Genomic DNA, 26,056 nt, shown 5'->3' on the forward strand with positions numbered 1-26,056 from the left:
TACGGATGCAGGGTGAGACCTTCTCTGTGCTAAACATCTGCCTGCTGTTGGAGACAAAATAAACCTCTGGCAGCTATAAAGTCACTCAGGCTTATCTCCCATGTCATAGAGCAACAAGGGGCAAACAAAAACCTTATGCAATTAATGATACTTGATAACCCATCCTTGATGGCAAATTAATATACTCATAGTTTCGTTTCCTTCTGCTTGCAAGATGCTAACCATATGCCACAGTCTGAATTCTAGACTGAAAGCCTAATAGTATATCTTACCCAGCCACAGTTTCTATGCATTGTTTCCTTGTAGAATTGCACACTTAGAGAATCCATAATTAGACTTTGGTAGTTGATACTTCAACAATTAAACAGATTAAATGGGGTCCTGCATGGGACAATAATATCTGTATTTCACGAGCTGATAATGATTATTAATACAATTATGCGCACCTGCAGTCAATAAGGAAAAAATCTAAGCAAAACTGAACATTCAAATAATCATCATATATAAATGATGGATGAATGAGCTCCTGGGACAGTCTCCTGGTCTCCTGGTCACTGTAGAATTTGTTGCAGGGAAAGGCAGAATAGAAACACAAGGAGCAATGGAAACTCCCCCATCATTAACACCTTTGAGGGAGAATTAACCAGTGACAAACCATCAACTGCGCATACACAGTCAATGAAGAAGAAATCCAAAGGGGGAGATGAGTTTTCAGTGATTGACTGAAGCAACTGATAAAACCACGCAGGCCAGGCCTCCAGAGGATGGGAACTTAAAAGTGCCATCGCACACCATCGGGCACCACATCCAGTGGGTTCTGAATCCTTGTGCTTCCCGCCCAAATTTGCATGTTTCCCCGCCCACCCGCCTGCCTACCCCGGATGTGGCCCACGCCTAGCTCCGCCCCCCACGCACACGCACGTGCTCCGCACTCTCCAGGACCCCGGAAGGCCCAGGCGCCTGTGGGGAACACAACCCTCAAGACCCGCCTGAAAGAGCAGTTCCCAGAAGTTGGCTTCTGGGCCGTCCTTCTCCAGGTGACTTCTCACTTTCCAAGCCCTACTGCAGTGAGTCCTGCGCCTGTGCCTGTGCCGTGTCCTTTCCTCTGAGGGTCTGCTGCTCACCTGGAGAGCTGGTAAGAAGCCCAACAGGTGGCCCTCCCTGTGGCCGCCTGAGCCTCCGCCCCGCGCACCCTGGGTACACAGCCTCTCCTGTGTGCTGCAGAGGACGGTGGCAGCGCCATGCAGGACCCTGGGAGCGCAGCGCAGGATCCTGGGAGTGCCGCGCAGGATCCTGGGAGTGCCACAGAAGACCTGGGAGTGCCACGCAGCTGGGGGACTCCTGCTGAGAGGACTTCGCTGGGAGCTGCAGCTGGGTGTCATCCTACGGGTGAGTCCGGGAATTCTTGGGTGGAGTCCTGGAATGGCTACTCTGTTCTCAGGAGTCCAGCTCAATTCTGTTCACTCTAGTGATGAATTGGGTTAGACCCTGAAATCCCCTGACCTTTCCCTGTTAGCTGTAGGCCAAGTGAAAGCCTCTGAATGTTAGTGAGTTGAATGAGCAAAGACTGAATGCCCCCAAGGATGTTTCAAGGAAACTATGGGGAGTAGATGGAACCCATGTGTTAAGGGGGACTCAACATCAGTTTTGAGTGATTTCATGATGTAGTATACCACTAACACAAATATTAAAATAATAACAAAATAGAAGCATTAATATTATAGTAATAACAAAATAGAAATACAAAAAAGAAAGACTTTGTATTTCTATGTGCTACCCTAAGGAGTTTATACATATTTTCTTATATAACACAACAACTTTATTAGTAAGTCATGTATGCTGGAACTTAGAATGGTAATCAGCAATACAGAGAACAGAAGTTGTATTATTTTCTAAGTAACATCATCAGAATATTATATCCATGTAAGTTAATCCTGGTGCTTCCATTTTACAAGTGTGTCCCCCTTCAGTAAATTCATTCTGAACTACAAAAAAGTTGAGTTTGGGTTGTTTTTTCATAGAAACTCCAACAAAGCATGTTTTTATGAAGGTAATATTGTGTCTTGAGTCTTCATGAATACTGATTGAGCCACCTGCTTTATGTGCCAACCACTCCTTACACTACTGCAGATAAAGGTTTCTAATCTCATGGAGCTTATATTTTAAAAGGAAAAGATAGGCAATAGATAAAAATCAGGTGGTGATCACTGCTAAGGCAGAATGCCAAGATCAATGCTAAGACAGTAGAACAGTGTCACATCATAGGGCTTCATTGATTTTGCCCAGCACCTTTCCTGTTACCTAAGTCCTAGGCTAGAGGCCTAACTCTGTGGGTCCACAAAAATCAGAATTGACCACTTGCCCCAAAAACCAAATGGAGATTACAATGGGGAAAGAAGGAAATAAACTTTAATAATCATTGTACCTATATTTGGAAGACAAGTGATGTCAAGTGTCTCAATTCTGTCTTTCAGGAAACTGATGTGAGTTTTACTTTCAGAGGAAGAACTGGGGTAGGAAACAAGACGTATGTGTAATAAGCAGTGTTGGTCAAACTGTGGTGTGTTTTATGATTTTCTTGAATTCTGATCATACCACATGTTATTGGTGTTGAGGAAATTGCCAGCTATTCAAGGGGCAATTTCCACTTGCTTCATAGAATACTTATCTATTAGATCTGTGATTCTGGGATGTCCTATTCATTTCCCATGGGCCTATATTGCTTCTGCTGAGAGAAGGCAATCTCTTCAGGGTTGATCTGCCTCCAGGACTAACTGTACTAAAAGTAGGGTAAAGACTGAAGACTTCTGGGCACCACTCCAGGTTCCTGGAACAGGACATAGTAAAAGAAATTGGTCTGTAGAAAATATCTTAGTTTTTCTGACCTTGATGTCTTCAGCCTTGAAGGAAGTAAATTATCAGATGTAGACAAATATTCCTTAAATGATTAATAGGCTTATGCTTCTGTAAATTAGTAGAGCAGTTATGGAAATACTATGAGGCTCCTCAAACAAACAAACAAACAAAAAACACTGGGGATGTGAGTCGGTGATTGAGCTCCCCTGGATTCAATCCTCAGTACCAAAGAAACAAACAACAAAAAAGTATTGTTAAATGTTTGAGGGTTTTTTGGAGCATTTTGAAAATCTAGGACCTGTGATTGTTAAAACCTTGGGGAAAAGAGAGGACATTTAACAATGAGCAAACTAAGACACAGAACATTTAGGAAACTAGTTCAATATTTTCTAGTGAGTCAGCATTAACTTCCAGAATGAAGTCTAGCTCAACTCTTTTTTCATTCCTTGCTAAGGTTATACAATCATGATGCTTTCATTAATTCTGTTTTATTCCTCTACAAAAGGGTAAGTCCTATAACAGCAGCAACCCAGTAACATTAACAGTAATCAAATCATGCCTTTGATAGTTCTTAGCATCTTCAACCCCAACCCAAACAAACATGATTGAAGTACAGGATAGTGAACAGATTATGTGTGGTATCCACTATATCTTTGGTTTACTGGGTTACAATAGAATACTAGCTGGCAGCATCTACTGAGTCAGATATGAAGCTTGAGTAAAAGATGTGACCATAAGGGAAAATGCGAGAACTCTATTTGCATACATAAACTTAAACCTTTGGGCTAAGGTTAGGATTAAGTCAGTGCCCTTCACTGAGTTGAAAGCAATTTGGGTTTTTATTTTCCAAGAACGAAAAACTACATTTGACTCTGATGTAATTATATTTCTGAGGCATTAAATTTATATAATAAATGTAAAACCCAGAGAACCCAAGAGCCTGAGAAGATATACCAAGGAGAGTGTACATTCAAGTATAGCAAGAAGTGTTTTCAGCATCTTGTCCAGTCACCTCTGAGAATTGTCATTCCCTTTCAATACTAAAGGTAAGGTCACACAATAAAATATTTTCAAATAAATCTTTGAGGACACAGGTCAGAGATCGTAGATGGCTGTGCACTGAAATTTGCCTGTGTGCCTTGTTTGACAGAGCAGTTCTTGTTTTCCTTTTTTGTTCATTTGTGATACTTACTGGGAGTGAATTCAAGATCTTGCACATATTAGGCAAGCACTCTCTTACTGAGCTACATCCCCATCCCTTTATATATTATTTTATTCTACTTTATTGAGTAGGGGTTAATGTGTTTAATTTGCCAAAGCTGGGCTTAAATTCATGATCTTCCTACATTAGCTTCTTTAGTAGCTGTGATAACAAGCATGTGCCATTGTGCCCAGGTTTTTATTTTATTTTACTTTGTAATTGAATACTTTTGCAAATTAGTCACATCAGTTTTACCTTTTGTTCTCTGTCCTGCCTGAAACCTTGTATATAATCCACCTTGCTAGTTCCTGGAGCTTTTGAGTTTACAAGTGCTGGAATTTAACTTTTTGAGAGATTTTCACATAGGGAGTAGGTTATCTCAATAATAAAATTACACGAACCCAAAATGTTCCTCATGATTCAGCCGACATTGAAACCCTAGGAACTCTCTGTGACCGTCCACTTCCACTGTGTTGATGAGAACCCCCAGCCGTCTCATACTCTAACCTTACAAAGCCTGGGTCTTTGCTTATATTTTGTAGTTTATCTTTTATTATAGCAGAAAGTCAGAGTAACTTCCATATTGCAGCTGAAGGATCAGATGGATGCTTCTGGAAAGAGAGGAAGATGACACCAGGGTGCTCCTCAGCTCTAGGTCTTGCAGACACAGGGCTTCCCCATCCTGTGCAGAGGATTTCTTCTAAAGAGGGCAACTGAATCTGGCTTCCCCAGTCAGCTCTTGTTACAGCATTTATTTGAGTGCCATGGCAGCTGTCATTCTTAAGAACTGTTGACAGATTTGTGCTTTCTGCCTCTTGTTCTTTCTTTAGGAAAAGTGACATTGCCCTAGCCAGGTGAATATCCTTGAAGACCATGAACAAGAAAAGAATCTCTGTGATTGGGTGGGCCTGTTGGCTCTGTTTTGTCAATGGCTGCCTGGATGAAGTCTTGGAAAACCTGTTTGCTTTGAAAGGACTGATGACATTGGAGAGCTCTGGAGGTATCAGGTCAGTGTTTTTGTCCCTTAGTACTTGAATCCCTCCCTGCACCTGGGCGCATGCAATATTTTATCTCATGTCAGGTAATATGAGAGCTTGGTAGTGACTAAATCTGATAGAATTCTGCCTGTTGACTTCTTAGCAGCCCCTCACCCCACCTTTTATGGGAGTTTGACTTTCCCTCTGTTGGCTGCAAAATGCCACATAGATATGACCCTTTTTCATTTTCTGCTGTCTATGTAAACCACAGAGAAGATTTTCATTTCATTCGTTTTGCTGTTTTTCAGAAGATAGAAATGATCCGGAGAGGAAGGAAGGATGAGAAACAAAATCACATACATTAGAAAGCACATGGGATTATAAAATGTAGAGTGGTTCCTTCTGATATGTCTTAAAGGTAAGTGAGGTAGAATTACCTGCTAAAAACTTGTTCCAAGAACACCCACTGCCCTGCCCAATCTTTAACCTTATTTTTTCTATTAAAAATTCAGGTATTTCTCTGACAATTCTAGTCCTTGAAGAAAATATAAACTCCGATACTGTTTTTTGTTTCAAATTTCTTGCATTGAGAAGTTCAAAGTTCTTTGTATTACAAAAAAGGGAAGAGGGCACCTGCAACTGGGTTTTCTTATTCTTTTAGGTACTCAATTTTAAAGTTAAATTGTTTTTAATATGCCTCCAACGCTGTAATTTGTTAGTAAGCATTTTAAATATCATCTACTTAAATGATAGTTATGCTTAATCAGTGCCCAAAAATATCAGATAGCTTCACTGCTCTCTTAATTGGTTTTCCTTAAACTCACTTTCTGAACTGGTGAATGGAATTGATGTGCCAAAGAAGGTATATACCCATTATAGAAATGCAAATCAAAATAACACTGAGATTCCATCTCACTCCACTCAGAATGGTAGTTATCAAGGATATAAGCAACAGTAAATGGTGGTGAGGATGTGGGGGAAAAGGTACTCACATACGTTGCTGGTGAGACTGCACATTTGTGCAATCACTATAGAAAGCTTTTTGGAGAGTCCTAAGAAAACACAAGTGAGTGAAGGGAGTGGGGAGGCAAGGGGTAAGAGCATAGTGAATGAATCAGAAAGAGTACTGGCACCAAACCAGATATATGGAGGAATGTTAGGTTTCTTGAGTTCTTAATGTGTTCTGGAGAATAATGCTTGATCTGAGGTACATGTGGTAAAGATTTTTTCCCATTGTGTAGGCTCTCTCTTCATGTTCTTGATTGTATCCTTTGTTGTGAAGAAGCTTTGTAGTTTGAATCCATTGCATTTATCCATTCTTGGTTTCACTTCTTGTACTTTAGGAGTCCCAGTAACAAAGTGCGTTCCTAAGCCGACATGATGGAAATATGGGGCTACATGTACTAGGATCAGGCCCAGGGTCTCTGACCTAGTGCCTCCACCTTTGATCCGCTTTGAGTTGATTTTTATGCATGAGAGAGATGCTTTTTATTTCTTTTTGGTAGGTATAGATTTCCAATTTTCCCAGCACCACTTGTTTATGAGGCTGTCTTTTCTCCAATGTATATTTTGGTGCCTTTTTCTAGTGTGAGATAACTATTTTTGTCAGATTGTCTCTGTGTCCTTTCTTGTGTACCATCGGTCTCTGTATGTGTTTTGCTGCCAATATCATGCCATTTTCATTCTGTGCACCTCATGTGCAAAAAGACTGTACCTTGCTCTTTTGTCAATGCATACTTTGCAGACATTGACAGACCCAAAGGGTCCCCACTCTGTGTTCCTAAATGCTAGCTGAGCGAGAGCTGGTCCTGCATTGAGGGTATAGTTCAAAATCAGGGCACCATCCACATCTACATAAGCTGGCATCCTTCATCAGCCAGAGCAGCCACCTCAGCAGTCACTTCAGCAGTGTTAGCTGGGCCTCTCAGCATTCAAGATTCTCAGATTTTCTTTATCCATTCATTTATTGAAGGACATTTAGCTATTGTGAATTGAGCTTCCATAAACGTTGATGTGGCTGCGTTACTGCAGTATGCTGATTTTATGTCCTTTGGGTATAAACCAAGGAGTGGGATAGCTGGGTCAAATGGTGACTGTCTCCATAGAAGAGGTCCAGAGTACCATAGAGCACGTGCTGCAAGTTAGATCCATTTCCATTAATGGAATGTGACAGATTTTGCAAAACTCTGGGGCAGCAGGAGAGTTTGCTTTTCCAGTGTCTCTTTTTTTAAGTTTTTAATTTGTTTTAATTAGTTATCCATGACAGTGGAATGCATTCATGCCCTTTGGTTATCATTTATACATGGGATATAATTTCTCATTTTCTGAGTATGCATGTTGTAGGATCACATTGGTCGTGCAGTCATATATATATATATATATATATATATACATAAAGTAATAATATCTATTTTCTTCTGTTATCCTTCCTATCCTCATGTTCCCTCCCCTCCCTTCACTTCCCTCTGCCAAATACAAGGTAACTCCATTCTTCTCTAGTTCCCTGCCCTCCCCTTTATTTGAATTAAAATGCACATGTCCCAGAAACCATTTTGCCTTTGGTTTATGGGTATTGACTTCTTTCTCTTATCATGATATTCTCCAACTCCATCCATTAACTGGCAAATGCCATAATTTCATTCTTCTTTAAAGCTGAGTAATATTCCATTGAATATCTATCTGAGATTTTCTTTATCCATTCATCTATTGAAGGACATCTAGCTATTGTGAATTGAGCTTCTGTGTATGTTGATATGGCTGCGTTACTGCAGTATGCTGATTTTACGTCCTTTGGATATAAATTGAGGAATGGGATAGCTGGGTCAAATGGTGGTTCCATTCCATGTTTTCAGAATATTCTCCGTACTGCTTTCCCTTGTGGTCATACAGTTTGCAGTCCCCACAGCAATGTATGAGTGTATCTTTCCCCCCATATGGAGTGTTAGTGTAGTTTTGATTTGCATTTCTTTAATTGCTATAAATGTTGAACACTTTTTCTTATACATTTGTTGATCGATTGTATTTCTTCTTCTGTGAAGTGTATGTTCATTTTCTTAGCTCCTTTATTGATTGGGTTATATGTGTTCTTGGTGTTAAGTTTTTTTTAGTTCTTTCTGTATCCTAGAGATCAGTGCTTTGTGAGAGGTACATGTGGTAAAGATTTTCTCCCAGTCTCTAGGCTCTCTTCTCACATTATTGTTTCCTTTGCTGCTAAGAATCTTTTTTATTTTAATCCATCCCATTTATTGATCCTTAATTTTACTTCTTGCACTTCTGGGGTCTTGTTACAGAAGTCTGATCCTAGGATGACATGGTGAAGATTTGTTTCTACTTTTTCTTCTGTTAGGTACAGGGTCTCTGTTCTAGTGGCTAAGTCTTAGATGCACTTTGGGTTGACTTTGGGGCATGGTGTGAGAGAGAGAGGTTTAATTTCATTGTCCTGCATGTGCATTCCCAGTTTTGCCATCACTATTGGTTGAATAGGCTATTTTTTTCTCCAATGAAAGTTTTTGGCATCTTTGTCTAATGTGAGATAATGTATTTATGTGGGTTTGTCTCTGTGTCCTCTGTAGGGCATGACATGTGAACTTGCTCTACCCCTCTGACCTTTATCCTGATTGGCTCCTGCACATTATATTAGCTGTGTGTACTTCCTCAATAAAGGAGATCCTGCTTTGACTGGTCTCCCTGGTGCTTCTGATTGTCCTCCAGTGGGGAGGGCTGGGTGGGCGGCTGGCGGACCCTCACCTTTCTTGAACCTTCCAGTTTGGGGCCTGTTCTCCTAAGCCTCTCTGTGGGATGGAGTGCATTGAAGAAGTTAAAAACCCCAACATCCTCTATTCTGTACCTACAAGTCTGTTTTGGTGCCAGTACCATGTTGTTTTTGTTACTATAGCTCTGTGGTATGGTTTTACGTCTGGTATGGTGATGCCTCCTGCTTTACTTTTCATGCTAAAGATTGCTTTGCCTATTCTGGGTCTCTTATTTTTCCAAAGAAATTTCATGATTGCTTTTTATATTTCTATGAAGAATGTCATTGTGATTTTAATAGAAATTGCATTAAATCTATATAATGCTTTTGGTAGTAGAGCATATTGGACAGTAATAATTCTGCCTATCCAGGATCATGGGAGATCTTTCTATCTTCTTAGTTTTCTTGACTTTCTTTAATGTTCTTTACTTTTCATTATAGAGGCATTTCACCTCTTTTGTTTGATTGATTCCCAGGTATTTTATTTTATTTTATTTTGAGAGTGTTGTGAATGGGCTAGTTTTCATAATTTCTCATTTAGTGGATTCATCACTGCTGTACTAGAATGCATTTGATTTATGGGTGGTGATTTTACATCCTCTGACTTTGCTGAATTCATCTGGTAGTTTCAGAAGTTTTCTGGTGGAGTTTTTTGGATTTTTTTAGATACAGAATCATGTTATCAGCAAATAGGGATAGTTTGGGTTCTTCTATACCTACTTGTATTCCTTTAACTTCTTTCTTATAATTGCTCTGGCTAGAGTTTCAAGGATGATGTTGAATAGAAGTGGTGAAAGATGACATCCTTGTCTTGTTTTAGTGTTGAGAGGGGATGCTTTCAATTTTTCTCCATTTAGAATGATGCTGGCCTTGGGTTTAGCATAGATAGCTTTTACAATGTTGAGGTATGTTTCTACTATTCCTAATTTTTCTCGTGTTTTGAACATGAGAGTGTGCCGTATTTTGTCAAATGCTGTTTTTTGCATCTATTGAGATCCTATGATTCTTGTTTTCAAGTCTATTCATATGATGATTTACATTTATTGATTTCTGCATATTAAACCAACCTTGGATCCTTGGGATGAACCCCACTTGATCATGGTGAACTATGTTTTTAATATTTTTTGTATGCAATTTGTCAGAATTTTATTGAGAATTTTTACATATATGTTCATCAGGGATATTAGTCTGAAGTTTTCTTAAAGAGTCGTTGTCTGGTTTTGGTATCAGGGTGATGTTAGTCTCATAGAATGAGTTTAGAAGGCTTCCCTCTTTTCCTGTTTCATGGAATACTATGAGAAGTATGGTGTTAATTCTTCTTTGAAAGTCTCATTGAATTTAGCAGAGAATCTGTCTGGTCCTGGACTTTTCTTGGTTGGTAGGCTTTTTAAAATATATTTTTATTAGTTTTAGATAGGCACAATGCCTTTAGTTTATTTTTTATGTGATGCTGATAATCAAACCTAGTGCCTCACACATGCCAGGCAAGCACTCTACCACACAACCCCAGACTGGTTGGTAGGCTTTAGATGGTGTTTTCTATTTCATTACTTGCAATTAATCTATTTAAATTGTGTATGACCTCCTCATTTAGTTTGAGTAGGTCTTATGACTCTAGGAATTTATTTATGTATTCTATATTTTCCTTTTTTTTGGAGTACAAATTGTCAAAGTAGTTTCTAATTTCCTTCTGCATTTTAGACATGTCCATTGTGATATTACCTGCTTCATCTTCTTTTTTAGTAATCTTAGTTTTCTTTTTCTCTTCGTTAGCATGGCCAAGGGTTTATGTATTTTATTCATTGTTTCAAAGAACCAACTTTGTGTTTTGTCAATTTTTCAATTTTTTTCCTTTAGAGTTCATTGATTTCAGCTCTGATTTTTATTTTTTATTGGTTGCTCAAAACACTACAATGATCTTGACATATCATATTTCATACATTTGATTCAAGTGGATTATGAATTCTTATTTTTACCATGTGAACAGATTGCAGGATCACATTGGTTATACATCCATGTTTATAGTGTCTGTTGTATTCTGCTGCCTTTCCTGATTTTAACTAGTTTCTATCTTCTATTGCTTTTGGTATTGATTTGTTCTTCTTTTTCTCAGGTTTTGAGATGTACTGTTAGGTCCTTTATTCGTGCACAGTGCAGTAAACTTTCCTCTTAGTACTGCCTACCTAGTGTCCCAGAGATTTTGATATGTTTTATCAGTGTTCTCATTTACCTTTAACAATTTTTTTTATTTCATCCTTGATTTATTTGACTATCTGTTCCTCATTAAATAATGTATAATGTAGTCTCCCTTTGGTAGAGTAGCTTCTGTTTTTTACTTGAGCGCTGATTTCTAATTTCTTCCATTTTAATATGATAGAATGCAGGGTAATTTCTTTGCTTTTTTTGTATTTACTAGGAATTGCTTTTCAGTGTAAGTTATGGCCTATTTTAGAGAAGAAGACAAGTGCTGATGAAAAGAAAGTGTATTTACTCGTTAATGGATGAAATATTCTATATATTTCTATTAAGTATAAATTATTGTATTATTGTGTGGTTTCTTTTTTAAAAATATTTATTTTTACTTCTTAGAACTTTATTTTATTTATTTTATATTATATGCTGTGCTGAGAATTGATCCCAGTGCCTCATACATGCTAGGCAAGTGCTCTACCATGGAGCCTCAACCCAAGTCCCTCTATAGTTTTTTCATTAGTTTTTGTATAGAAGGGCTGTCTAGTAGTGAGACAGGTGTGTTAATGTCACCCAGTATTATTGTGTTATGGTCTATTTTACTATTGAAATAGAGAAGGATTTGTTTGATACATGCAGAGGTCCATTTTTTGGGACACAAATGTTTATAATTGTTATGTCCTCCTCATAAATACTTCTCTTAAGAAGTATGAAATATCCTTCTTTGTCTCTTCCAATTAAATTTGACTTGAAGTCTACTTTATCTGAGATGAGCATGGAAACCCCAGCTTGTTTACACTATTAATGTGATGTTTTTTCCCATCCTTTCACCCACAGCCTGTGGATGTCTTTCCCCATGAAATGAATCTGCCAATCTGCATATTCTGATTGATGAGTTCAGGCTGTTAATATTTAAGTTTATTATTGAGGTATGATCTGGGTTCCCACTCATTTTGAATTATATCTGGTTATTAATGTGCCTTAGTTTTTAGTTTGATTGACTATTTATTTAGTGTAGATCCTCCCTTTCCAGTTTTTTTAAATTCATCCTCATGAAATATTTTGTTGAGAATGTTGTGTGGTGTGGGCATTCTAGTTGTAAATTATTTAGTTTTTGTTTATCATGGGGAACATATATCTGGCAGGGCTCTGAATGACATTGGTTGATGTACATCTCCCAGCGAGGTGCCCTATGGCCCTCAGGACCCTCGAAGTGGAAGCTGCTGTCTGTGTTTACACACATGCCTGCATGCACACAAGGATTGCTGTTGGCATCAAGACACGAGCACCTGTGACCAGGACCCATGCACCAGCCAGAATTTCCACACATGCAGACAGCAGAGGATCATCTGCTACTTACACCAGCCCCAGAACTTTGGTAAGCTTGCTTTCTGCTTTTTAATTTGTTCAAATATATTCTTCACTTGTTCTGATCAGTTACACATGACAGTGGAATGCACTTTGACACATCCCAAATCAGTGAAGTGTAATTTCTCCTTCATCTGGTTGTCCAGGAAGCAGATTTACACAAATCATGTAATCATGTGGGCCCATGCATTAGTAATGGCCAAATCATTCTACCATTGTTTCTTTTTCTTTTTTGTAAATATTTATTTTTTGGGGGGGGCTATACTTGGACACAATATCTTTCTTTAATTTATTTATTTATATGTGGTGTTGAGGATTGAACCCAGAGCTTCACACATGTGAGGCCAGTGCTCTACCACTTTACTACAACCCCAGCCCCTCTACCATCGTTTCTAACCCCATAGTGTCTTTTTTCAATTTTTTTTTAAAGCTGTGTTTTTCTTTCTTCGTAATCAGGCATTAAACTTTTAATTAATCATTCACATCTACTATTGTAACACCAATGTATTGAAAAGGTAATCTGCAGCTTTAACAAAGCATGCTTTGAACAAACAAAATCCAAGTAACTTTTTATTTTTGCATTTCTAAGTTATAATGACTTATGATATGCTTTGGAAGCTCCAGACACTACAAACAAGACAAGGCTGTGGTATATTCTTTGTTTCTAATTGTGTCTTACTCTTACTTTTTATGTAAAAGCTTAATATTTTGTTACTATTTTGTTTATTAAATTGGCCTCCTTTGGAAAGACAAATTTAATGTTAAGTGGTCTAGTTTGAAGTAAAGCTTTAATAACCATAGAAGTAATAATTAACAGTTTTATTCAAAATATTTTTATGTTAAGTTGTTTGTTTTTGATTTGGGAGTACCTGCTTTAAGTGCATAGTGGGTAAATTGTCAGGCATATCCAATTTACTTACCTTAAGACTTCTTTTACTTTAATACTTAATTTAGAAATGTCATTTAAAATGGTTCTTAAAGATCAAATGCACTCATACTGGAAAAAAATTCCCAGATTCTGTTAGTTGAGTGCCATACTCTGAGACCGACTGGTCCCATTATTAGAAACTCTAGGTTTGAATATAGGACTCCTCACTTTACTAGTTATGACTATAGGGATTTAAATTATCTGGATCTTGATTGTTTTTTTGGTAAACTCAACTTTCAACTACCTGTTGTACTTACTTTGTAAGACTTTTGTGAGAATGAAATGAAAATAAAGGATATGCAAACTATAAAAAGGTCAAATGCTAACTGAAAAAGAAAAAAAATTTGGTCATTTTTCGGAAATAAATTTTGGATAAGTGAATCAGTTATTTATTCAAACTTATATGTTGAGTATTTTTGTTACATTGAGCCATGCAATGTATACCTTTTATATTACTAAATTTGGGATTTGAGCTTTCCTAACTCCATATGCAACAAAGTGAAATTAAACCCCTATCTCTCACCATGCACAAAACAGAATTTAAAATGGATCAAGCACATAGGAAATAAACCAGAGACCCTGCATCTAATAGAAGAAAACTCTGCCCTAAAGCTCTCTTCTCTACAGTCTGTTTTCACCCCTCATCCAGGCTTGCCTCTGCTGCTAAGTTTCATTATTCCCTAAATCAATTTTGCATCATCTAAAGGAACAAATTGTATATTTCTCCACAGATTAGTAGCTATCCATCTCAGCAGTAACTCAATGATTGCATTTTTTTTTTCAAACCTCCACATCAGAAAGACTTAGATGGGAAAGAATAATTTAAATCTAGTCCAGGTTGTACCCCTCGAACTGAGAAAGTTAGGATTTCATGCCATATAAAGGAAATCTTTGTCATTAATTTATTAAACCACTTTTCAATTGACAGATATAATTGGAATGATCATATAAGGAAATTTTAATTCATACTTTCTGATTCTGCTCCTTCTTTGTTCTTTCCATATTATTGCTTCTCAGTATTGTTATCAACTAGAAATTCTTAAATTAAGATTGAAAGTGACCTCATTTCTAAAGCATTTAAAGTTATCACAGGTGAAATCTTTCTGAAGAGCTTTCAGTCTTTCAAATACATGGATATACAATCTATGTTACTAATGAATTCTGAACATTAAATTGACCTGAATGATTGGAGCCCAAACTTTTTTCTCACTTTTATCAAATTTCTGACATAAAACTTAGAATGTTAAGAGTTGAAAAAAGCTATTAGAATAATGTACAGACTCTGAAAGGATTTCCAGGTAGCTACATTTTTTTCTTTTCTAAATATAATGGAAATTTCCAATAATTTTTACTGAAAAATAATTTGGCTTTCTAAATTTCATAGTTTAAACAAAAGATAAAATTGTTAGACAAGCTGTACTTAATTCAATAAAGGACTGAAGGCAAAATATCATGTACTTGATAAATATATGTAAAGTTTCTTCTCTGATTTCATTCCAGCATTAAGATAAAATAGCTAGGATCATAGGATTGTGTTCTTTGTGATTCAGGGAGTTTACTTTGACTCTCTTCCTGACAAACATTGGACTAATCCTGCCCAGATATCCTGAACATCTCAATACAACAGTGAATGAAAGATGAAAGACAGTTCAGAGCCAGTGCAGAGCCATCACAGATACAATATCTATAAGTGAATATATTACTAGTGTGATAATATAGGTACATATTTATATATGCCTACATGCATGCATATATATACACACATATACATATTGTCACACATATACACATCTATTTACATAGTAAAACAATTATTTAAAAAAGGAGCATATGTCTGACTGAATGACAATTATTTGTTTTCATTTTAGTATTTAAAGCAGTAAAATTAAACCAGATTAACGTTCTATTTGATCAATCATCAAGTTACACATTTTTACTTTTATAGGACTATAAAAATATTTGTTTCAGAGGGAGCAAAAGTTTTTGGCAGTTTCCTAAAATGGGCAACAGTTAAGCCTAAACTCTTCTTACTGTTTGGCAACTTAAGGTGTATTCTAAATTCATAATTTAAAAACTTTATGCTATTTATCTCTTAGTAACAACAGAAGTGACAGGTTTTCTATCTGAAATATAAATCACTTACCATCATTAATTCTCCTCTTTTAACTCCTATGCATAATGCCCTGCCCAAAGCATTTATAGCAAACTGTTAAGGATATCTAATTAATTGTGTGTGGCAGAAGAAAAATGTTCCAAACTCTTGACCTACAATTACAATTTCTGGCAAACTTAAAAAGTCATCTTTGACATTTATTTAGCATTTATGTCCCTGATTTCTATTGGCTCAGAGTCACAAGCATTGATTGAGGACTTGTAAAGCAATTTGTTTTGACCTCTGCTCTACTATTTTCCAAATTATTTTAAATTGAGCCAAAAAATTTCTATATATTTTATCAGTGCAATAACCAAAATTCTCGATTAGCCCATTAGATTTTATTTCACCATTTCTCCCACATTGTGTACACTAAGTTGTTTAAGATTGTATTGCTAAATTCCTCATTTTCCTGGAGTTTGTACTTGGAAGTTCACCAGGTAAACTTCAAATCAATAATACTTAATTAAAACTAAGTACAGGTGCTCTATATACTTCACAATGCTTAATTAATCTCCCCCAATAAAATAGTTCAATTCTATTTTCACAATGGAAATAGTATTATGAGTCTGTTTCAGTCAGTTATTGAGATGCTAAACTTCATTCCTATTTCTCCCTTGGGGAGCAATCATATTACCTACTGGTTATCATGGCCTGAATTTTATGCCATGTAAATTGGTTTTATAAACTATAATTGCATATAGTTCATGAATATTCCATAAGTTTTCTAAGATCTGCCTACACAATTTTTTTTTTATTGGTTGTTCACAACATTACAAAGCTCTTGACATATCATACTTCGAACAATAGTTTCAAGTGAATTATGAACTCCCATTTTTACCCCAAATACAGATTGCAGAATCACATAGGTTACACATTCACATTTTTACATAATGCCATACTAGTGACTGATGTATTCTGCTACCTTTCCTATCCTCTACTGTCCCCCTCCCCCCCATCTTTTCTTTCTATCCCATCTACTGTAATTCATTTCTCTCCTTATTTTCCTTCCAATTCCCCTCACAACCTCTTTTATGTAGTTTTTTATAACAATGAGGGTCTCTTTCCATTTCCATGCAATTCCACTTTTCTCTCTCTTTCCCTCCCATCTCGTGCCTCTGTTTAATGTCAATCTTTTCTTCCTGCTCTTCCTCCCTACTCTATTCTTAGTTGCTCTCATTAATTTTTTAATTATCTTAGTATCCATTTTATTCAAGTTGTTATTTTAAAATTGTCTTTTTAACCTTCATGAAGTGGCTTAAGCCCAGACTATTTCATTCTAAATATAACATGATTTCTAATGTCATTAAATAATATTCAGAGACTCATTGTCAAGACAAGACCAAAAAAAGAAAAATACAAGAATGGATACAGTCCACACTTTATTCTTTTCACATTACTGTAAAAATTTGATTTGTCATAATGTTAATTGATTATTTGGAACACTGAATCCAATTGATCTAGTCACTTTACCAAGAAAAGAAGATAGTGTTAAACAAAGACTTTGATAAGATTGGTATGGAGCACTAAAGTAGATTAATTAGTTTGCGGCATGTTTTAATAAAAGTGGTGCTGTGTACTTTCATAGATAAAATATGCATTCACACATAGAACAATGTTTTGTTGACAAACTGAATTTTTAGTTCTTCATAAAACAATAATCTTTGCATTCAGTGCATTCTAGTTTGGTGTGAATACTGTGTAGTATATGTCTGTGAGTCCTTCAAAGAAATATGAGAGATTATATAACTGCCAGAAACCAAATTGTCTTAAAGCAATTTGAGTCCTTTGTATCTGCAGTTTCTACATCTGTGGCTGCAATCAACTGCAGATCATTTACTATGTATGTAGTCAGGCCTCTCATGGCTGCAGCTGTACAAAATATGTACAGGCTTATTTGTCATTCCTCAAACAATACAGTATGAAAACTATTTAGATACCATTTATATTGTATTTGATTTATTAAGAATCCATAGATGACTGAAAGTACCAGGAAGTGTGTGTGTATATTATATGGAAATACTATTCCATATGGTTTAAGGGATTTGAGCATCAGTTCACATTAGTAAAATTCCAGGAACCATTCTGTACACATCAAGGACAACCATATATAAAATGAAAAAAAATATTAAACAATTGTTTTGAATAACTGTATACATAAATAAATCTCATTCTTAATGTAATTATTCAAGATTACGCTTATATAACTTCCTTTTTGTAGCTATGTTCGGTGTAATATCTTTCTTACAGATAATTGTTGAAAAATTAGTTAAGTGTAATAGAGATGTTTTGGTTACTACCTAATAGTTCACATGGTGTAAAGGACAAGGATAAGTGTAAGTAAAGGATAAGGATAAGTGTAAGTAAAGGATAATGTGTTATCTAATATGATTTAAGTTCTATTTGTTTTTTTCAAATGAGAAATAAAGAATACACTTCCATTTTTAACAACAAAATCTATAAAACAAAATTTGGCTTTAATTCATATTTGAAAACTAAGTACACAATATGATATAAAATATAATACCTGTGTATTTGTATATATGTATGTATACACTCGCACCTATGTATAAATATAGGTACATTGATCGAGTGATTGATGGAAGAAAGGTATTGCATTATTACTTCGAATTTACGAGCCAATTTCCAACAATTTGCTGTAATTTTTTTGCTCTTATTAGTTTCACCAAGTCTTTTTTATGGCTACAGCCCAAGTTATCCTTTTCAGCTTTAAAGTAACACACTAAATTCACCCATTTATTTGAGAAGATTTTTTTTGAGGGGGGAACTCTCCTATGCTGGGCTTTATGAGGGTAGAAATAATCAGCTTTACTAAAGTTTTTAAACTCAGAATCTATGTCTATACTCTCTGTGGATAAATTGAGGATGAAATGTATATCTAGTTTATGCATGGTTGGCTGTAGCATATTGGCAGGGATTTCATACCAAGGAACCAGAAAAAAATGATATCTATTCACAATATATAGAGAAAGAATCCTAGAATGCACAAAACCTCTTGGATTCTGCAGTGTCTCAAGTGCATTGACTTCTGAAGTATGTAAAAATCAGTGTAATTTATAGAAAAGTTGGAGCCACTGTTGTGTTCTCTGTGTGTGTTGTGGGTCCTGCTTGTATCAAATAGGGAGCATTGAGAATCCATCATCCTCAGCTCATTTTCTAGTCAGTGCATCTTCTTTTATGTTCTGCCATGAAAGCAGCAGCACTCTGCCATTATCCTAGGTGGACCAGTTTCTTTCTTTTAGAAGGTAGTTCCCCTGACCTTCTGTGACCACTCCCTTAGGCCTCTTTGAGAACCACCTGGGACTCTTGCATCTGACTTTCTTGATTTAACCATACACTTCATCACACCAGACTGAAAAAGAGGGACAGGAGGAAAAGGAGGAAGTGGAAGAAGCCCTTAAGGACTCATTAATGAGACCCATAAGACATCCTCCATTTACTGTGAACTGCCTGATATCCACCAACTTCCCTGCTCCAGTGTTGACCTCTTAGTGAGTATGAAGTCACTTCTCTTGGTGCAGCTTGGGAGTAGTTCATTAAGAGAGAATTATACTGATATCAGTTAGATTTCTGTTGGGGTTCAGTGAAAATTCAGGATGGTGAACACAAGAATAACCAGAGTGGGGTGGTTGTGGAGACTGCAACAGTCCCACAGGCACCACTGATTCATGTGTGGAGCAGAGATCTGCATGGTCTCGTTCCTCCAAGCTGTAACAGGTGATCTCTCCTATAATGTCCTTGCTAATTTTTGATCCTGAACAGTAAGTCTACTTTGAGGATTGGTGAGTGTACAAATAAGTTAGTGCTCTTGATTGTATCATGGGAGATATTGTTTGTATGGTCCCTCATGAATGTGTTAGAATTATTCCTTAAGGCCTGGACTGGACCCTGACACACTCCACTCCCTTTAATAGAAATTATTCTGTTTGCTCAGTAGCACAAAAGATCTTTCCTCAAGGAAGGTCTATAGATCCCACACATTATTTCAGTCCCTGTAAATAATCTCAAATCTACAAAGAAACTAGCTTCTGGAGTAAGGTCTGAGTCTTGAAGAAAGTGTTCTACAAGCCAGTCTTTAAGTTTTTCTTGATCATTGGGATAATGAATAGTCTCAGCTGATCACCAGATTCAAAAAATAGAGTATGATGCTATTAATTGACCAAACAAGGGATATCTGACCAGTGACTAAGGAAAGGACACCTTTCCATTTCTCAGAAGATACACCCCAAGAGTTCCTTGAGTGTACTCCTCAGAGTTTCCTTTCATCACATAAAGAATACACTCACCCTGTGAATAAATTGGTACCGGGTTGGTAACAGGACATAAGGATAAGTTTTTGTTGTTATTCTTTTTGTCTGAGTATATTTGCAGAAACTTAAAGCAATCTGAAGCAAAAGAGCCAGTGCACTCCAGGTAAATGTGCAAGTCATGGATAATGAATGTAATGGTGATATCTTGAGATTGCAAGTCCCAAGGAAGAGCAAAAGTACAGAATGTACTTATTCCATCCATTCTGGTAACCAGGAAGGGGGCCTCTTGTTTCTTTTCTTGGTTTCTACCTTCCATTAGTTTTTACCTTAGCAACCTAGAGACAGTCTCTTCCTGGTGTTAAAGTCAAGTTTCCTTCAGTCACAGTGAACCACTGTGCTCTCCTATGCAAAAGGCAGTTAGGAGGAGACACACATCATTTTCTGTGGGTTAGGCCTGAGTTTGTTGGTTTTGTTGAATTCCATAGCAAGAAATGTGACCAAACCACACCAAAGTCATATAAAATCAAAATATTAAAGAACAAGGCCTGAATGCCCAACATCTTTTGGAATCAATAATGCCTCAGGAACTTTGATTTATTAGAACTTGTTCAAGGAATGTGTAAGAAAAGACTCTGGGGTTGTACTGTTTGTTATTGCTGTCATTGTGATATGACAGGCCTGAACCACATAGGGATAGATGAGTCTCCTTCCTCACCAGCAATGTTACCTAACCAATGAACTGAGCACCTGAAGCCCTCTCTCACACTCCACCCTTTCTCAAATTCCCATGAAAGTCAACTTGAATGAGGTGCTTTTGACTCATTCCAGCTGTCATGACTTGTCTCACTCCGTTGGCCTCCCAAGCAAGAGTCCAGCCTCCCTCTCCGAGAAACATGTGGTTTACTCTACTCTGGATGTGGCTAGTGAGTACACTGCTTACAAAAAAAGGTTATGGAATGGGGCTGTAGCTCAGTGGCAGAGTGCTTGACTAACATGAGCGAGGCACTTAGTTCAGTCCTTAGCACTGCATAAAAAAAAACAAACAAAGGCATAAAGAAATAAACAAATAAAACCATCCATCTACAATTATTTTAAAAAAAGAGAGAGGAAAAGCAACTGGCTGAGGAGTGCAAGCTGGCAGAGCATTTTGTAAGGTGCCCAGAGGACCTGCTCACAGGAAGCTGCTCCAAAGTGCCCAGTTTATGAGAGATTCCATTAGGCAAGTGATATTTGTACCTGCTCTCCTGGTATCTGCATTTTGTGTGTAGTCTTGAATGATGAGGACTGGCTCAGTGGGAGGACAGTAGATTCTTCCAGTAGGTAGAGGTCATACTATCCCAACACTGTTCCTGTCTAGATCAGGCATGTGCCTTTTAGATAGCAGGCAGCAACTACCTAGCATAGTTTCAGGAAAGATCGTGTTACAGGTGCAAGTTTGTGAAATTGAAAAGAGCGTGGCCTAAGAAAGAAAACTTTTAAGGAATTTGCAGGCTGATTTAATTGTGGGCCAAGGGAGATTTATCCTTTCTGGTTTATGTTTCCTCTTAGAAATATTGCTTAATGCACATTGCATGATAACTGTAGCATTCAAATGGAGAATGTTTATGAGTGTATTTTCGAAAGTCACTCCCAGGGTTTGTTTTAGGGAGTTGAAGTAGTAAAATCTGAGGGTGGGATGTAGGGTACACTGCAATACTAAAGAGGTGAAAAGGAGAGAATTTTCCCTTGTTAAGTGATAAAAGCAGGCCTGGAGGGTCCTGTGTAGTTCGCAGATGCATGGAGTGTCATGGGATAGGGTCCCTGAAGAGGAATGAGTATGTTTTCTATGAAAGTCATATTGGGAGGTAAATCACTGTGCCTGGGAAGCAACCATGTAACAGCAGGTAGGTACAGCTGGAGCTTCCCAAAGTTTACCAATTTTCTGCAGTTTCTGTTCATGTGGGGAGAAAAAGACATTTTTCCCTCTGCCCAGTTAACCAACTAGCATGCTGCTCATGAGATCTATTTTACAGGGACTACTCTGTTTCATGGATAAGAATACCTGGGCAGGCCATTTCTTTAAAGTAATGAATGAGATCTTTCTAAATTCATACCAGTAATTTCTCTGTGCCATGATAGGCTACTGTGTTTTTAACGAATTTGGTAGAACTGCTTAATATCTAAAGGGGCTTTAATAAATTTGTTTGTAGGAAATAGTGAAGAGCATCATGATGAAGAAAAGCATCACTTGAATCACTGGCCCCCAGGGAATCATCATGGGAGGGTAATTATCAGACAAAATGGAGCACACAAACAGGCCAAAATAGCTGCAAAGGTAAAAACCGTCTGCTGGTGTCACTGGTTTACTTTGCTAAACCACTCTGTATGGCCTGTTTTCTGGTGAGCATTTTTGTCATCTGTCTGAGAAGACTTGGGGACTTTCTCCCTTAAAAAAAGTCAGTTGTTCCTTTGAAAGAACTAAAATGAGAATGACATGAATAACTTCTTTCTGCAGTGTTATCCCAAGATCCTGGACAGTTCTGCCATAGCAAGAACAGCAGGTACACAAACAACACCAGTATATCATATGATGTGAAAATATTGACAGGAAGAGGACTAGAAGGCACAAGTTCTCTGGGACTTTTTACATGCAGGAAGCTATATTCACTTGATAGGAGAGTGTAAAATTCAACTTTAGTTATGCATAAGATTGACTCACTCCTGTGGTTTTCACTCTGAACACTTTTCTGTATCCAAAGCTGCTGTCCTGCTCTTCTTTGTAACTGCCACACTGATGCAGAGCCAATTCAGTGTCCAAATATTACGAAAATTATCCTTTAAACACATGATGCTGTCCCTGAATCACACACATTGCAGGCTGTTTTGCCTTTTCTTCCCAGCTCCCTCAGATCCACTCCCTCTTTCTCCTGGGAGGCATGGTCTTCGTAAATCACTGGCACATGGATGCTTTTCTAAGACCTACCTTTTAGAACAAGCATAAGTCAATGTGTAAGTCTTTTCTTCAGTCAACCTTTAACTTTTATACAAATTAAAAATTTTTAAAAAATTAAAACTGACAGAAGCACAGATTACAAACCCTAGAGTGCAATGTGGATTATAGGTGGGAAACAAAGTGTCCTTAGGGTAGTTTTCTCTTCTTCACATGCAGAGTTATGTGCAGGACTCCGTATGTGGCACTGTGGACTCATTGAAGGGGACACTAACTAGAAGGCTTTAGATGACACTGTAAAGGACTTCATTGTAATAACTGTGGTATGCAACCACTTTTATGCATTCACTGAGTGTATCCTGCCAGGTGCTTCAGTGCTTGGGCCCCACTGGAAACTGAACACAGAGATGGGTCAAACATAATCTTAGCTTTTACAGAACTGTCAGTCTTGTAAACAGCAAGTGAAAGAATTGATAGTGGACTCATTGGTGAGTGTAGCCAGTGCTGTATCAAAAAATGTTGGTAGTCAGGTTGATCCCCCTACTGGTTGCTTCCAACAGGTCCCAGCATAATGATGTATGACTTCTCAGACCAACACCTGCTCTCCAGTTTGGCTCATAGAAATCCATATTCTCAAGATCTGAAGATGATTTTGATGATATCAACAGATACTGAGTATGTTCTGGCGAGCTGGAGAAAGAGGCAGGATAAGTTAGACACATAAGTTCTTCCTTGCGAAGATTATCCTGATGTTTTCTCTAGACCTCGGCATTTTCTATCCACTTCAAAACAAACTAATATTGTCATTCCTCAAAGTTCAACTCTTGTTTTTACTCAAACTTCATTTCAAATGCAGGTAAATAATTGAAGTAATTTTCAGGTTTGCAGTCCAAAGGGAGGAAGGTGGGGCTAAAAGCCAGGCTTTCTGACATTCAAGTGGATGAGAGTCCATGACTCTTGTGTTCATAGAAGCAGAATAAACTAACTCCCCTGCTTTGCTCCTCAGTTTATCCTGTGATGTGTGTAAAATGTAAAATCTCCATGTATCTAGAGAACTTACATTATAAGTGGGTTAAAGCAAATGAATGCATTTGCTGAGGTCCTACAGATAAAGCACTGGGCTCATTTCCCTGCAGCATGCTAGGAAGAGTATCCAATCCTTACTGAAAAGAGCTTAACGTATCTGCTTCAGATTCAGCCATGGTTCTCAGTAGGTGAGAACATTGATTACAGACACCAGTAGCCTGACCTAGTGAAGGGAAGATTGCCATGAAGAGCAGAGTCAGAACTGGACATTATCTGCTTTGGACTTAGTAAGAGGGATCTGGAAATTTTCTTCCCAATGAGCATCCCACAGTTGAGGGTTCACAGAGATTTAGCATGGCTGTCGTCCATGTTTCTATTCTCCTTTCCATGTTCCTATTGCCTGAGCCAATTGGAACTTTTGTAATAAATGAGGAATTCCTTCAGAGTCCTATACACCAACAGATGTCCCAGTGAGAGAAAAGAGGCCACAATAAAAATGGAGTATAACAAAATAATATTAAGAAAGTGCAGAACACAATTTCAAACACTCATGGTTTACTCTTTGTTCTGTATTTTTAGTGGATTTTGAAATAATGGCTGCATATTCAGAGAAGAACATTATGACTATGTTACATTGACAGTTTTGCATTGTTCCCTTGAGGAAAAGCCTTATGATCCACTTTATTATTAAGGAAATAGTGAGGTGACCACTGGGTAGTCCTGTAGATAATTTTAACTTGTTGGGAAACCATTTTTACTTCGAGGATTCTCAAGATATACCTGTAGGAGTAATGTGAAATATGGTGTTTGGAGAAGGGAACACAGAAAAGTTGGTAACGTTGCCATGAGGGTACACAAGTACTGAGACTGCCCAATGAGTGGTGGTCTACATCTGTAGTGACCTTCTGAGGAAACCAGTGGGTCAGCCATCATGAGGCCATTGGAAGGCAGAGGCTCCCACATTCCATGACATCTCCCACCTTCTGATTCTGTTAGACTGTTACCTAGCGCACTCAGCCCTACCTCCTCATTTCTGTCTTGAGTCCATGCTATAGACTCAGGTGTGTGGATCCTTGTTTGAAAGGTGAAGGAGTTTGAAGTGTTGTGGACTGCTGAGTACTTAGTTCTCAACAGTAAGTGAATCGTGACAGCTGCTGTCTTCCCTTAATCCCAATGAATTCTACTTGGGTTATTTTATTTTTCTAAAATATTTGGGTCAGAAGCACTCAAACACTGAGCCACATATGCAGCCCTTTTTTGTATTTTATTAAGAGACAGGGTCTCACTGAGTGGCTTAGCACCTTGTCATTGCTCAAGCTGACTTCTAACTCTAGGTCCTTCTGTCTCACCTTCTGAGCCTCTGAGATTATAGGCGTTTGCCACTGCATCCAGCTCTTGGATTCACTTGTTTTTAACCCATAACATGTTTGGGTTTCCTCTTTGCAGGTCCTGGCTGTACATTTACTGTACAAACATGGCAGTATTCTTCAGCCCTTCCCCTGATGGAGGGGCTGAAATGAACCTTGACGGAGAGCCTCAGATGAAATTGAAAGAAATCATACGGGGACTACAAGCCGAATTACAAGAACACAAACTGAATTTCCGTAATCTGGAAGAAAAATTCATCTTATGTCAATCTACCGTGTATACCCTGGCCAATGAGTTCCAGAAATATCGTAAGTTGCAGATAGGTTTATGGTCACTAAAGTGAGGTATGATTGTCTGTTTCCCCTCTGAGAAAAAGATTTTCCCCAAAACTTTTTCTCCTCTTTTCTTTCATCAAAAGGAAATCCATCATTTCTAGAAGTAAAGATATTGTTATTTTGCCTTCAGTTTACTAACAATAGAATAATGAAACACAAAGACTATAGCAACTTCTAGTTTACGGGGAAGTGTAGGGTGGGCATAGGTTAATTCCCAGTTACTGATGTCTACTGGAGACATGAAAATGCCTTTTCATCCTCAAGAATAGCTCAAATCTCTTATATTAGAATCCAGTCTGTACCATATCAGTTCCACAGACATATAACAGCCGTGTTGGTAAAGGTCTGGGACTAATGATTCTCCATTGAGTTCAGGCTTCCCCTGTGTTTGTAGTGAGTGATGTAGAAACTACTCATTGACTGACTGTACATTTCTGAATTTGATTTCAGGGAGTGGTGCAGAGGAGGAGAGTGGAAAAGAACAGGGATTACTGGCTCCCAGGTAACACTGAGTGTTAAGAGCCTGGAAGAGGATGGGTTAAATATGAGGAGGGTCCCCAGATGAGCAAACCAAGAGGTACAAAGAGTCCACACTATTCACATGCAAAGGCAAACACAAGCTGCTGGTATGACTGCATTCCTCAACCATGGAAGAAGTCCATCTTTTAAGGAGGTGTTTTTCTTTTCTTGTGGTTCCTGTCTGT

At 37.7% G+C, this 26,056-nt stretch overlaps 1 long non-coding RNA gene across 5 annotated transcripts; it reads left to right on the top strand.

The window, feature by feature from the left end:
* The first annotated feature begins 872 nt into the window (after nt 1-872).
* LOC144368302 (uncharacterized) lies at nt 873-25,339 on the top strand. 5 transcript variants are annotated; one of them, XR_013428110.1, is made up of 7 exons: nt 873-1,389; nt 4,888-5,064; nt 5,343-5,452; nt 11,813-11,904; nt 12,121-12,353; nt 21,884-22,234; nt 23,184-25,087. It is a non-coding gene; the product is annotated as an uncharacterized LOC144368302 (long non-coding RNA). The 5 variants fall into 5 exon arrangements; XR_013428109.1 differs by having other exon boundaries at nt 873-1,135; nt 1,225-1,389; nt 21,884-25,087; XR_013428111.1 differs by lacking the exons at nt 21,884-22,234; nt 23,184-25,087 and adding an exon at nt 25,096-25,339.
* Nucleotides 25,340-26,056: the final 717 nt, after the last annotated feature.

The sequence above is a fragment of the Ictidomys tridecemlineatus genome, chromosome 11 (genome assembly GCF_052094955.1).
Source record: "Ictidomys tridecemlineatus isolate mIctTri1 chromosome 11, mIctTri1.hap1, whole genome shotgun sequence".
In the NCBI taxonomy this organism is placed as follows: Eukaryota; Metazoa; Chordata; class Mammalia; order Rodentia; family Sciuridae; genus Ictidomys; species Ictidomys tridecemlineatus.